The sequence below is a fragment of the Nomascus leucogenys genome, chromosome 4 (genome assembly GCF_006542625.1).
Source record: "Nomascus leucogenys isolate Asia chromosome 4, Asia_NLE_v1, whole genome shotgun sequence".
Taxonomy (NCBI): Eukaryota; Metazoa; Chordata; class Mammalia; order Primates; family Hylobatidae; genus Nomascus; species Nomascus leucogenys.
In genome coordinates this window covers 62,300,693-62,311,377 of record NC_044384.1, presented here as the reverse complement: position 1 = coordinate 62,311,377, position 10,685 = coordinate 62,300,693, and the positions used below count along the sequence as shown (strand labels likewise).

The 10,685-nt window shown below is 44.0% G+C and overlaps 1 long non-coding RNA gene across 1 annotated transcript; it reads left to right on the top strand.

The window, feature by feature from the left end:
- The first annotated feature begins 6,715 nt into the window (after window positions 1–6,715).
- On the top strand, window positions 6,716–9,601 carry LOC115834690. Its single transcript, XR_004029577.1, has 3 exons — window positions 6,716–6,787; window positions 9,055–9,171; window positions 9,316–9,601. It is a non-coding gene; the product is annotated as an uncharacterized LOC115834690 (long non-coding RNA).
- The last annotated feature ends 1,084 nt before the right edge of the window (window positions 9,602–10,685 follow it).

Sequence of the window (10,685 nt, the reverse complement as noted above, 5' to 3'; positions counted from 1 at the left end):
TCATGCAGTATTTTTCTTTCTGTGTCTGGCTTATTTGACTTAGCATAATGTCCCCTAAGCTCATCCATGTTGTCACAGATGGCAAGATCTGCTTTTTTAAGGCTGAATAGTATTCCATTGTGTATCTATGCCACAATTTCTTCATCTAGTCATCTGTTGATCGACACTTTGACTGTTTCCATATCTTGGCAATTGTGAATAACGCTGCAATGGACACGGAAGTGCAGATGTTTTTACGAGGTGGTAACTTCATTGCCTTTGGGTATACACCCAGAAGAAGGATTGTTGGGTTATATGGTAGTTCTTTTTCTACTTGCTTTAGGAAACCCCCATACTGTTTTCCACAGTGGCCGTACGAATCTACATTGCCACCAACAGTGTGCAAGAGTTCTCTTTTCTCCACACCTTTACTATTTCTTTGTAAGAAGGATTAATGACTTTTTGGTAAAAGCCATCCTAACAGGTGTGAGATAATATCTCATTGTGGTTTCTATTCACATTTCCCTGATGACTAGTGATGTTGAGCACTTTTCATTTCACCTGTTGGCTGTTTTTGTATCTTCTTTGGAGAAATCTCTATTCAAGTCTTTTGCCCAGAGTTGTGTGAGTTCTTATACATTTTGGATATTAACCCCTTATCAGATATGAGGGTCACAAATATTTTTTCCCAATCTGTAGACTGACTTTTCATTTTGTGTACTGTCTCCTTTGCTATGCAGAAGCTTTTTAGTTTGATGTAGTCCTGTTTATTTTTGCTTTTATTGCCTGTGCTTTTGGTGTCCTATCAAAAAAAAAATTGCCAAGAACAATGTCAAAGAGATTTTCCCCAAATCTTTTTGTGGGAGTTTTTATGGTTTCAGAGCTTCTGTTTAAGTATTTAATCCACTTTGAGTTGGTTTTTGTAGATGATGCTGGATAAGGGTCCAATTTTATTTTGCACGTAGACACCCAGTTTTCTCAGCACCATTTATTGAAGAGACAGTGCTTTCCTCATGGTGTCTCCTTCTGCCTTTGTTGAAAATTTGTTGATTGTGTGTGCTTGAGTTTATTTCTGGGCTCTGTATTGCGTTCCATTGATCTATGTATCTATTTTTTATGCTGGTACCATACTGTTTGTGATGCCTCCAGCTTTGTTCTTTTTGCTCAGGCTTGCCCAGGCTATCCAGGGTCTTTGATAGTTCTATATGAGTTTTAGGATTTTTTGTCAATTTCTGTAAAAATAAATGTCACTGGAATTTTGATAGAGACCGTATTGAATCTGTAGATCACTTTGGGCAGTAAGGCTTCTGGTCACAACAGTTCCTTGTCTAGATGACCTGTGGCATCTACCAGAATCACTTCGACACAACTTTGCTCGTTGCGCCTTATCTTCCCTTTTATTTGGTCTGAATTGCCTTGGAGCACTTTCTAGTTGAAAGACACATGTTCTTTTTTTGTTGTTGTTTTTGAGACCAGAGTCTTGCTCTATCACTCAGGCTGAAATGCAGTGATCATGGCTCACATCAGCATTGACCTCCCAGGCTCAAGCAATCCTCCTGCCTCAGCATCCCGAGTAGCTGGAACTACAAGTATGTGCCACCACCCCTGGTTAATTCTTAAATAGTGAAATGGGATCTCACTATTTAAGTGAGTGCTGGGATTACAGGCACCAGCCCCCAGTGGGCCCAGCCAAAGACACGTGTTCTAAAGAATTTGAGGAAACCCTTTCATTAACAATGAGATAGCAGGCCCGGCGAGGTGGCTCACACCTGTAATCCCAGCACTTTGGGAGGTCGAGGTGGGGAGATCACGAGGTCAAAGTTCAAGACCAACCTGGCCAACATGGTGAAACCCTATCTCTACTAAAAATACAAAATTAGCCAGGTATGGTGGCACACACCTGTAGCCCCAGCTACCCGGAAGGCTGAGGCAGGAAAATAGTTTGTACCTGGGAGGCAGAGGTTGCAGTAAGCTGAGATTGTGCCACTGTACTCCAGCCTGGGCAACGGATTGAGGCTCTGTCTAAAAAAAAAAAAAAAAAGAATGAGATAGCAGACACTGAGATGTGTGCAGCATGATGTTCCAGTTGACCCTTGTGAGCCAGGAAAATTTTATTTTTCAACTTTAACTTTTAAAGAAAGTTAAATATAGTCTAAAACTTTGGTCTATATCACTGACCTTTTCCCGCCCACTAAAGCATACAGCAGCAGAAAGTTTCAGGCAATCACGATCAGTAAGTCTGTTTCTCTCTCAGTGAGGCAATGAGAGAAGCTCCTTTTCATGCTTATTCAGTAAGTCAAAGAGTCCGTGTGGGTAGAGACACTCAGGACATCTCTGAGGACACACACGGTAAGATGCAAAGTATTGCCACAAAGTATTTTCCAAGGTTACCTGCTACTTGCTGTGACTGATTTTGTTGTAGGCAAAAACCATCTTATGGAAATGAATCAGTTCAGATTGGGAGCATTAAAAAAGCTCAGAATACCCATGGCCTCAATAAGGCAGAAGTTTATTTCTCTCACAGAGAAGTACAGGGGCTAAGAGCCCAAGGCTGCCGTGACAGTTCTGTGAAGGCATTTCAGGGCTCAGTCCAACGGAGGAAACAAGACCAAGAACACTCTTCTCTCTCAAAGTCCAGAGGAGAGAAGTCAGCTTATTCTTCCTCTGTAAAGATCTTTTATCCCAAGTCAGATGTTAAACACAGGGTAGAGCTGACAAAGAACACGTCTTTCCCCCATAAGGAGAAAGGTGGAATCTTGAGCTGTCACTTACATCTCGTTGACCTGAACTTGGTCTCGTGGCCACACCGGGCTGCACGGGCAGCTAAGAAATAAAACCTAACAATCGAAGTTCTATTTTTAAACTAGAAGGGAAAAGAAACATTGGGAGGTAATTATCAATCCTATTAGTCTCTACATGTGTACTGTCCAATATGGCCACCACCAACCACATGTGGCTACTGGGCACTTGAAAAGTGGCTGTTTTGCTGATAGGATCATTCCACAATGTGTGCATGTCTTGAAACATCACATTGTATCCTGTAAATATATAGTTGTCATTTGTCCATTAAAAATACAAGAAGACTTTTTTTAAAAAAGAAATGCTGCTGGTCCAAATTGGGATGTGCTGTAAGTATAAAATACACACAGGATTTCAAAGTCTTAGTATGACAAAAAGAATGCAAAATATCTCTCAGCTTTTATATTGATTACATATTGAAATGATACTATCATTGAAATAATACCCAAATATACTGGTTTAAATAAATGTTATTAAAATAATTTCATCTGTTCCTTTTTACTTTTTAAAATGCAGCTGCCCGGGCACAGTGGCTCATGCTTATAATCCCAGCACTTGGGGAGGCCAAGGCAGGTGCAACACTTGAGGTTAGGGGTTCATGACCAGCCGGGCCAACATGGTGAAACCCTGTCTGTGCTAATAATACAAAAATTAGCTGGGCCTCGTGGCAGGCACCTGTAATCCCAGCTACTCAGGAGGCTGAGGCAGGAGAATTGCTTGAACCTGGGAGGTGGAGGTTGCAGTGAGCAGAGATCGCACCACTGCACTCCAGCCTGGGCAACAAACTGAGACTTCATCTGGAAAAAATAATAAAATAAAATAAAATAAAATAAAATGCAGCTACTGTAAAACTTCACATTATACATATGCTGCACATTGTATCTCTATTAAGCAGTGCTGCTCTAGAATAACCCATACAGTCTTCTGAAAGACTCCAGGCTTGGAAAGTGGGACAGAGATGGGAAATTTAGCAAGAGAACAAAGAAAGAGAAACAAAAGAGTTTCGGAGAGGAAGGGAGGGAGAGAAGGAGAAAGGAAAGAAGAAGGAAGAAAGGAGAAAGGGAGGGAGGGAGGGAGGGAGGGGAGGCACCAACGATGATTAAGTCATGGATGAGTTCTAGACTGCAAGGTTGACTTCCCCAATGGAGTGGAAGGAAGAATTTGAGGAGATCCAGGGATGCAGAAAAGATGTTGAAAGATGGCTTCATTGAATGAACCAAAAGGAAAACCGCATTTTTGATTTTCCAGGCCTGGACGTAAAGGTCTGAACCCTGGGGACTGCACATAGAAAATCCAGAACCAGGGCCCCAGCACTCTGGGGCACTTCTGGGAGCTGTCTCAGTGACTCCATATACCTGTCAGTTGTCTACCACCCTGACTCCCCTCAAACTTAGGCAGCGGCCGCAGAAGACTGTGGTAGCAGGCAGAGCAGGGAGCCCTGTACGGTAGTCCTGGTGCCTTGTCACAGATCCCAAAGTGCCTTTACTGGAAGTCTAGGACTATTGAAGTTGTTGCAGGGTCCCTGGGGACTGTCAAACATAAGCCTGGCCCCACAAGAAAACTGGGCCACACACTGATGAATGCAAAGAACACTCTTCTGTCTCCCAGAGCTCCAAAGGGGAGAATCCAGTTCACTTTTGCTTTTAAATGAATTTTTTTTTTAAATCCCAAACCAGATGTTAAGCACAGGTAGAGTTGAAAAAGAAAATGAAAGATTTGGCAATCATCTGGTGAATTTCAGCTGGATAGAGAGCTATCCTCGATCTGCTTTGGGAACTAATTGATCTTGGTCAGTTATTCACATTGATGCAAAAAGAAAACAGAAAAAAAAGTGCTCCCCCTTCATTTTGAGTGTTGATCTATAGTGAGAGGAATCCAAAGGTCTCTTTGTTCCTGCATAATATTTTCACCAACGATTACTCCCACTGTCATGAGCACAAATGGAGCAAAACATATTGTTAAATACTTTGTGTTATTAGAGGAAAGGGATGCTTTTGCTGCCCCCCGCTTTTTTTTTTTTAATTATAAAGACAGCGTTTTGCTCTGTCACCCAGGCTGAAGTGCAATGGCATGATCATAGCCCACTGCAACCTGGAACTCCTGGGCCCAAGTGATCCTCCCACCTCAGTCTCCCAAGCAGCTGGAACCACAGCCACGTGCCACCACGCTCAGCTAATTTTTTTAAAATTTTGCGGAAGGTGAGGTCTTGCTATAATGCCCAGGCTGCTCTCAAACTCCTGGCCTCAAGCGATTCTCCTGCCTTGGCCTCCCGAAGTATTGGAGTTACAGCCGTGAGCCACCACACCCAGCCCAAACATTTTTATAATAATAAGAATTTTTATTTTCGTTAATGTTACTTTAAAGGCAATTCAGCTCTTCTAACTCAAAGTCTTTCTGTTGCAATTTAATAACTTTAAAATGTGTTATTAAATATACTTTTCAAAGATTTGAAGTTTTTGACAAAATTTTCAATTTAGATCCACTGGAATTTGTATTGTACATTTCAATGCATTTGGTGTGGCCATATTTAAATAGCCATTATGTTTTCTTTTACTCCTAGTATTGGAGAGTCAGGAGTTGCAGGCTTTCCACCAACGTCAGACACCTGCTAATGGGTTTTGTTGACATTTAGAGTGAAATAATTAAGGTACAAAACATAAATGTGGGTAACTGAGGAATTATTACCTGCACAACGAGCTGACAGTGGGTAGAGTGTGAGGCCTAGGGAACTCATGGTTACTGCCAGTCAGTAAGCAAGTAAACACAGTGAGTGCGTGGAAGTTTCCCACCTGGGAAATGGCCCAAAGAGCAGTAATTCCAGAATCCTCTGAACCTGTTCAGACAGTTGGGGTGGAAGGTTTATGATGCTATCTGACTCCTCCCTCACTTGGAGTGTGAATATGCTTGTGTCATGACTCAGAGGGTTAATTTCCTTTTAAAAGGAGGCTTGTGGGCACGGGCCAGAGGCATTTGCCTTTGAACAACTGCTCCTTTGGCACGTTTTGCTAATGAAGAAGAATGAATGCTGCTATTATTTAATAAAGATTTTTTTTTTTTTTTTTACTTAAGGTTCAGTCCTTTCCATTTTATGGTTTTGGTTTTTATTTTTCTTTTTCTTTTCTTTTCTTTTTTTTTTTTTTTTTTTGAGACAGAGTCTCGCTCTCTCACCCAGGCTGGAGTGCAGTGGCGCGATCTCGGCTCGCTGCAAGCTCCGCCTCCCGGGTTCACGCCATTCTCCTGCCTCAGCCTCTCCGAGTAGCTGGGACTACAGGCGCCCGCCACCATGCCCGGCTAATTTTTTTTTTGTATTTTTAGTAGAGACGGGGTTTCACCGTGGTCTCGATCTCCTGACCTCGTGATCCGCCCGCCTCGGCCTCCCAAAGTGCTGGGATTACAAGCGTGAGCCACCGCGCCCGGCCTTATTTTTCTTTTTTTGAGACAGTCTCACTCCCTTCTCCCAAGCTGGAGTGCAGTAGTGCCATCTTGGCTCACTGCAACCTCTACATCCTCGGCTCAAGCGATCATCCCACCTCAGCTTCCAGAGTAGCTAGGACAACAGGCACCAACATGAGGGGCTAATTTTTTATTTTTGGCAGAGACAGGGTTTTACCATGTTGACCCGGCTGGTCTCCATCTCCTGGGCTCAAGTGATCCACCCCTTCTGCCTCCCAAAGTGCTGGGACTCCAGGTGTGAGCCACCATGCCCAGCCACATTTTGTGGTTGTTATTTGGCAGTAAAGCTGGAGGTACTTTGTCCTCTAGCTGAAACTAGCTAAGTGGTGATACTAACTCTCTTCTCTGAGTTAGGAAATTCCTGCAGCCTACAAAAGCCTGTTGAGGAATTGTCAAGTCAAAGAGTTCTAGAATGCCAAGAGACCTTCAGTCCAGCTGGTCTTCAGTTTCACACTGAGGAATCTGACCCTCAGAAAATAATCAGATACCCGGAGCTCACTAGTGGCAGAGCCGGCGACACCCGCTCCTCTCCAGCTCTCTCTTTAGGGACAGAGAGGTATTATTCTTATTTTTAATGAAAACAGCTGCATATATTGTGGATAGAATTGTTAAAATATCTAATTGTATTAATTAGATATGCACTTTTAAATATTAAGCAATATTTTGGTTTCAACCCGCAAGCCACACAAAAATACAGAAATCCTCCACCTCAGGCCCTCTTCCCTGGTTCCTCCGCCATTACCAATATGTGAACCATTCCCAGGATTCGAGCTGAAGTGTGGGGGAAGGAAGGAAGCTGTGTGGCAGCCGGTGGAGCTGATTATAGGGTTGGACGCAGCAGAACTAGAACCCGTTTCTCTTCATTCCCAGCCCAGTCATCTTTACACAACTTTTTCTTTCTTCCTTCCTTTTTTCTTTTTAGAAACAGGGTCTTGGCCGGTCGCAGTGGCTCACGCCTGTAATTCTAGCATTTTGGGAGGCCGAGGAGGGTGGATCACCTGAGATCAGGAGTTGGAGACCAGCCTGGCCAACATGATGAAACCACATCTCTACTAAAAATACAAAAATTAGGCCGGGCGCGATGGCTCACGCCTGTAATCCCAGCACTTTGGGAGGCTGAGGCGGGCGGATCACGAGGTCAGGAGATTGAGATCATCCTGGCTAACACGGTGAAACTCCGTCTCTATTAAAAATACAAAAAATCAGCTGGGCACGGTGGTACTCGCCTGTAGCCTCAGCTACTCAGGAGGCTGGGCAACATAGCAAAACCATGGTTCTACAAAAAAAATTTTTTTAACTAGCTGGGTGTGGTGGTGCGTGCCTATAGTCCAAGCTACTCAGGAGGCTGAGGCAGGAGAATCACTTGAACCCGGGAGGCGGAGCTTGCAGTGAGCCAAGATGGCGCCACTGCACTCCAGCCTGAGTGACAGAGCGAGACTCCGTCTCCAAAAACAAACAAACAAACAAACAAACAAACAAACAAACAAAAAACAAAAATTAGCCGGGCGTGGTGGCAGGCACCTGTAATTCCAGCTACTCCGGAGGCTGAGGCAGGAGAATTGCTTGAACTGGGGGCGGAGGCAGAGGTTGCAGTGACCCAAGATCGCGCCACTGCACTCTAGCCTGGGCAACACAGTGAGACTCAAAAAAAAAAAGAAACAGGGTCTTGCTCTGTTTGTTATCCAGGCTGGAGTACAGTGGCACACTCATGGTTCACTGCAGCCCCGAGCTCCTGGGCTCAAGCGATCCTCCCGCCTCAGCCTCCTGAGTAGCTTGGACTATAGGCACACACCACCATACCCAGCTAGCTTTAAAAAATTTTTTTGTAGAATCATGGTTTTGCTATGTTGCCCAGGCTGGTCTCAAACTCGTGGGCTCAAGTGGTCCTCCTGTTTTGGCCTCACAAAGTGCTGGGACTACATGTGCACACCATCGCATCTTGCCTTCAACAACTTTTAATTGTTCCTTTTACTAGGGACAAACAGCAGCAGTAATAACATCCCCCTCACACTACTGGTAAGTTGTTTTGATTTCCTTTTTCTTTTTTCTCTCTCTTTTTTTTTTTTTTTTTTTTTTTGAGATGGCATCTTGGTCTGTCACTCAGACTGGAGTGCAATGGTGCGATTTTGGCTCACTGCAACCTCCACCTCCCAGGTTCAAGTCATTCTCCTGCCTCAGCCTCCCAAGTACCTGGGACTACAGGCGTGCGCCACCATGCCCGCCTACTTTTTGCATTTTTAGTAGAGATGAGGTTTTGCCATGTTGGCCAGGCTGGTCCTGTACTCCTGACCTCCAGTGATCCGCCTGCTTTGGCTTCCCAAAGTGCTGGGATTACAGGTGTGAGCCACCGCGCCTGGCTGGTTGGTTTGATTTCTATCAGACATATTTTAATTCCCTACATTATTTAACGTGTAAATGTAGAATTTCATGTTCTTTTTAGTGAAAGAACTTCAGGTCTTCAGGGTATAATGGGGTAGGAAGGCTTAGTCATCTAGGGAAACTATACCATGTACTTATTATCTTTTTAGTGTTGGGATTAGGGTTGCCAGATAAAATACAGGATGCCCCACTAAATTTGAATTGCTAAACAACAGGGACATACTTAGACACAAACATTATTCAGTGTTTACCTGAAATTCAAATGCCGCTGGATGTCAGGCATTTCTGTTTGCCAACTCCAGCAGCCCCAGCTGGGAGGTGCCCCCTGAGCTCCTCTCCCTGGAAGTCCTCTTACCTGCTGTCAGCTGAGCAATTTGCCAGGCTTGCTTTGGGAGCTGGCTTGAAGTTATTTGGATTTGATGACTTTCTTTCTCTTCTGTACAGGAATCTACTTACCAAGACGGCAGGAGCAAGTGGTTATCAGAGCCTTCTTTCTAGAAATACAGTTAAATAAGCAGCCCCGTCTCTTTTTCTCCACTTTCAGTCTTGGGGAAGGGATTTGTAGGTTAAAGTCATTCCACCTCTTTATTTAATAATTCTGTTTTGCATACCCTTTACTGGATGATCATTCCTTAGAGAGGTTTGCAGTCAAAAGCCCCGTTCTTTATTGTATTAAACATCACAGAGTCCCATGTTTTCCTTCAGGAATATGTGAGCAGGAGAGAAGGGTCATGTTGGAGCAGCCAGGACTCAGAGCATTTCCGCAGACTGAGTCTGGATCCTTTCCTTCAGCCTCCAGGAATACTCCTGGCTCCACACCCAGAATGGTAATCCAGGCAAGGGCTCTGGTGTGTGGCCACGCTGCCACCTATTACCTGTGGGTCCAAATGCAGTGACTCAACTTCTCTGTGCCTCTCTTTCCACATGTGTAAAATGAGGATAGTGTTGCTATTGTAAGAATTGCATCAATCAATACACAGCACTCAGTGAATCTGTTAACCAATCAGTGGATCACGCCTTACATGCTGGGCATGTTCCCTCTTCTCTCTAGGACCTCAGTGACCCCAACTGTGAAGTGGCTATAGCTAATCCACTTGGTCTATAGGATTTGTAAAGGAACATGTTAATAACCCTCAAGTGACTGCAGAGAATGGGGCCATTCTTTTTGGGAAAAATATAGATTGTTTATCATCAGGGATGAATACTTAAAAGAAAATCTGGGAACTTTTTTGTAAGTCACAAAGAAGGATTTGGGAGGGGTTGCACACTTTTGAATGGGATTGCCTCTCTCGGAACTGTAGGGAAATGGGTGACACAGAAGTACTAGGGGTTTTGGAGCTGTTCTGAGTGAACACACAGGTCCAGTGTGGCTACTCGGGGGTAGGGCCCCTGGAATTTATCCTGTTTTGCCTGCAAAGCTGATTACCCAGCTGCCTCTTCTTTTCTCACCTCCACGATATTATCACCAAGCAACTGACAACAATTAAATCTGAGGACTCAACAATCACGCACTAAGATAAAACACTACTGTGCTGTTGTGTTTCAGTAGGTATATAGAGAGAAGTGGGAAACTTCAGGATTAATGAAATGTAGATAATATCAAGAAATGGCCAAAACACTGAAGCACTAAATTAGGAAAAGAGTCTTATGCAAATATTTGGTACCAATGCCTGCTTTATTTTTTTACATTTTGTAGTTTAATTTTTGTTTTTTGATACAGGCTAGAGTGCAGTGGCACAATCACGGTTCACTGCAGCCTCTATCTCCCAGGCTCAAGCTACCCTCCTGCCTCAGCCTCCCAAGTAGCTAATTTTTCTGTGTTTTCAAGGGTTCTCACTATGTTGCCCAGGCTGGTCTCAACTCCTGGACTCAAGTGATCTTCCTGCCCTGGCCTCCCAAAGCACTGAGATTATAGGCATGAACCACTCTGCCCGGCCAATGCCTGCTTTAAACAACAGGAATAGTCACTTATCAGACCCTTAGAATGGCGTGGGTGTCCAACTGGAGTGAAGCCTGAGTATGGATGGTTTTGAAAAGCTCTAGGGGTTAAGAGTGACTACCTTAATGTATTCGAA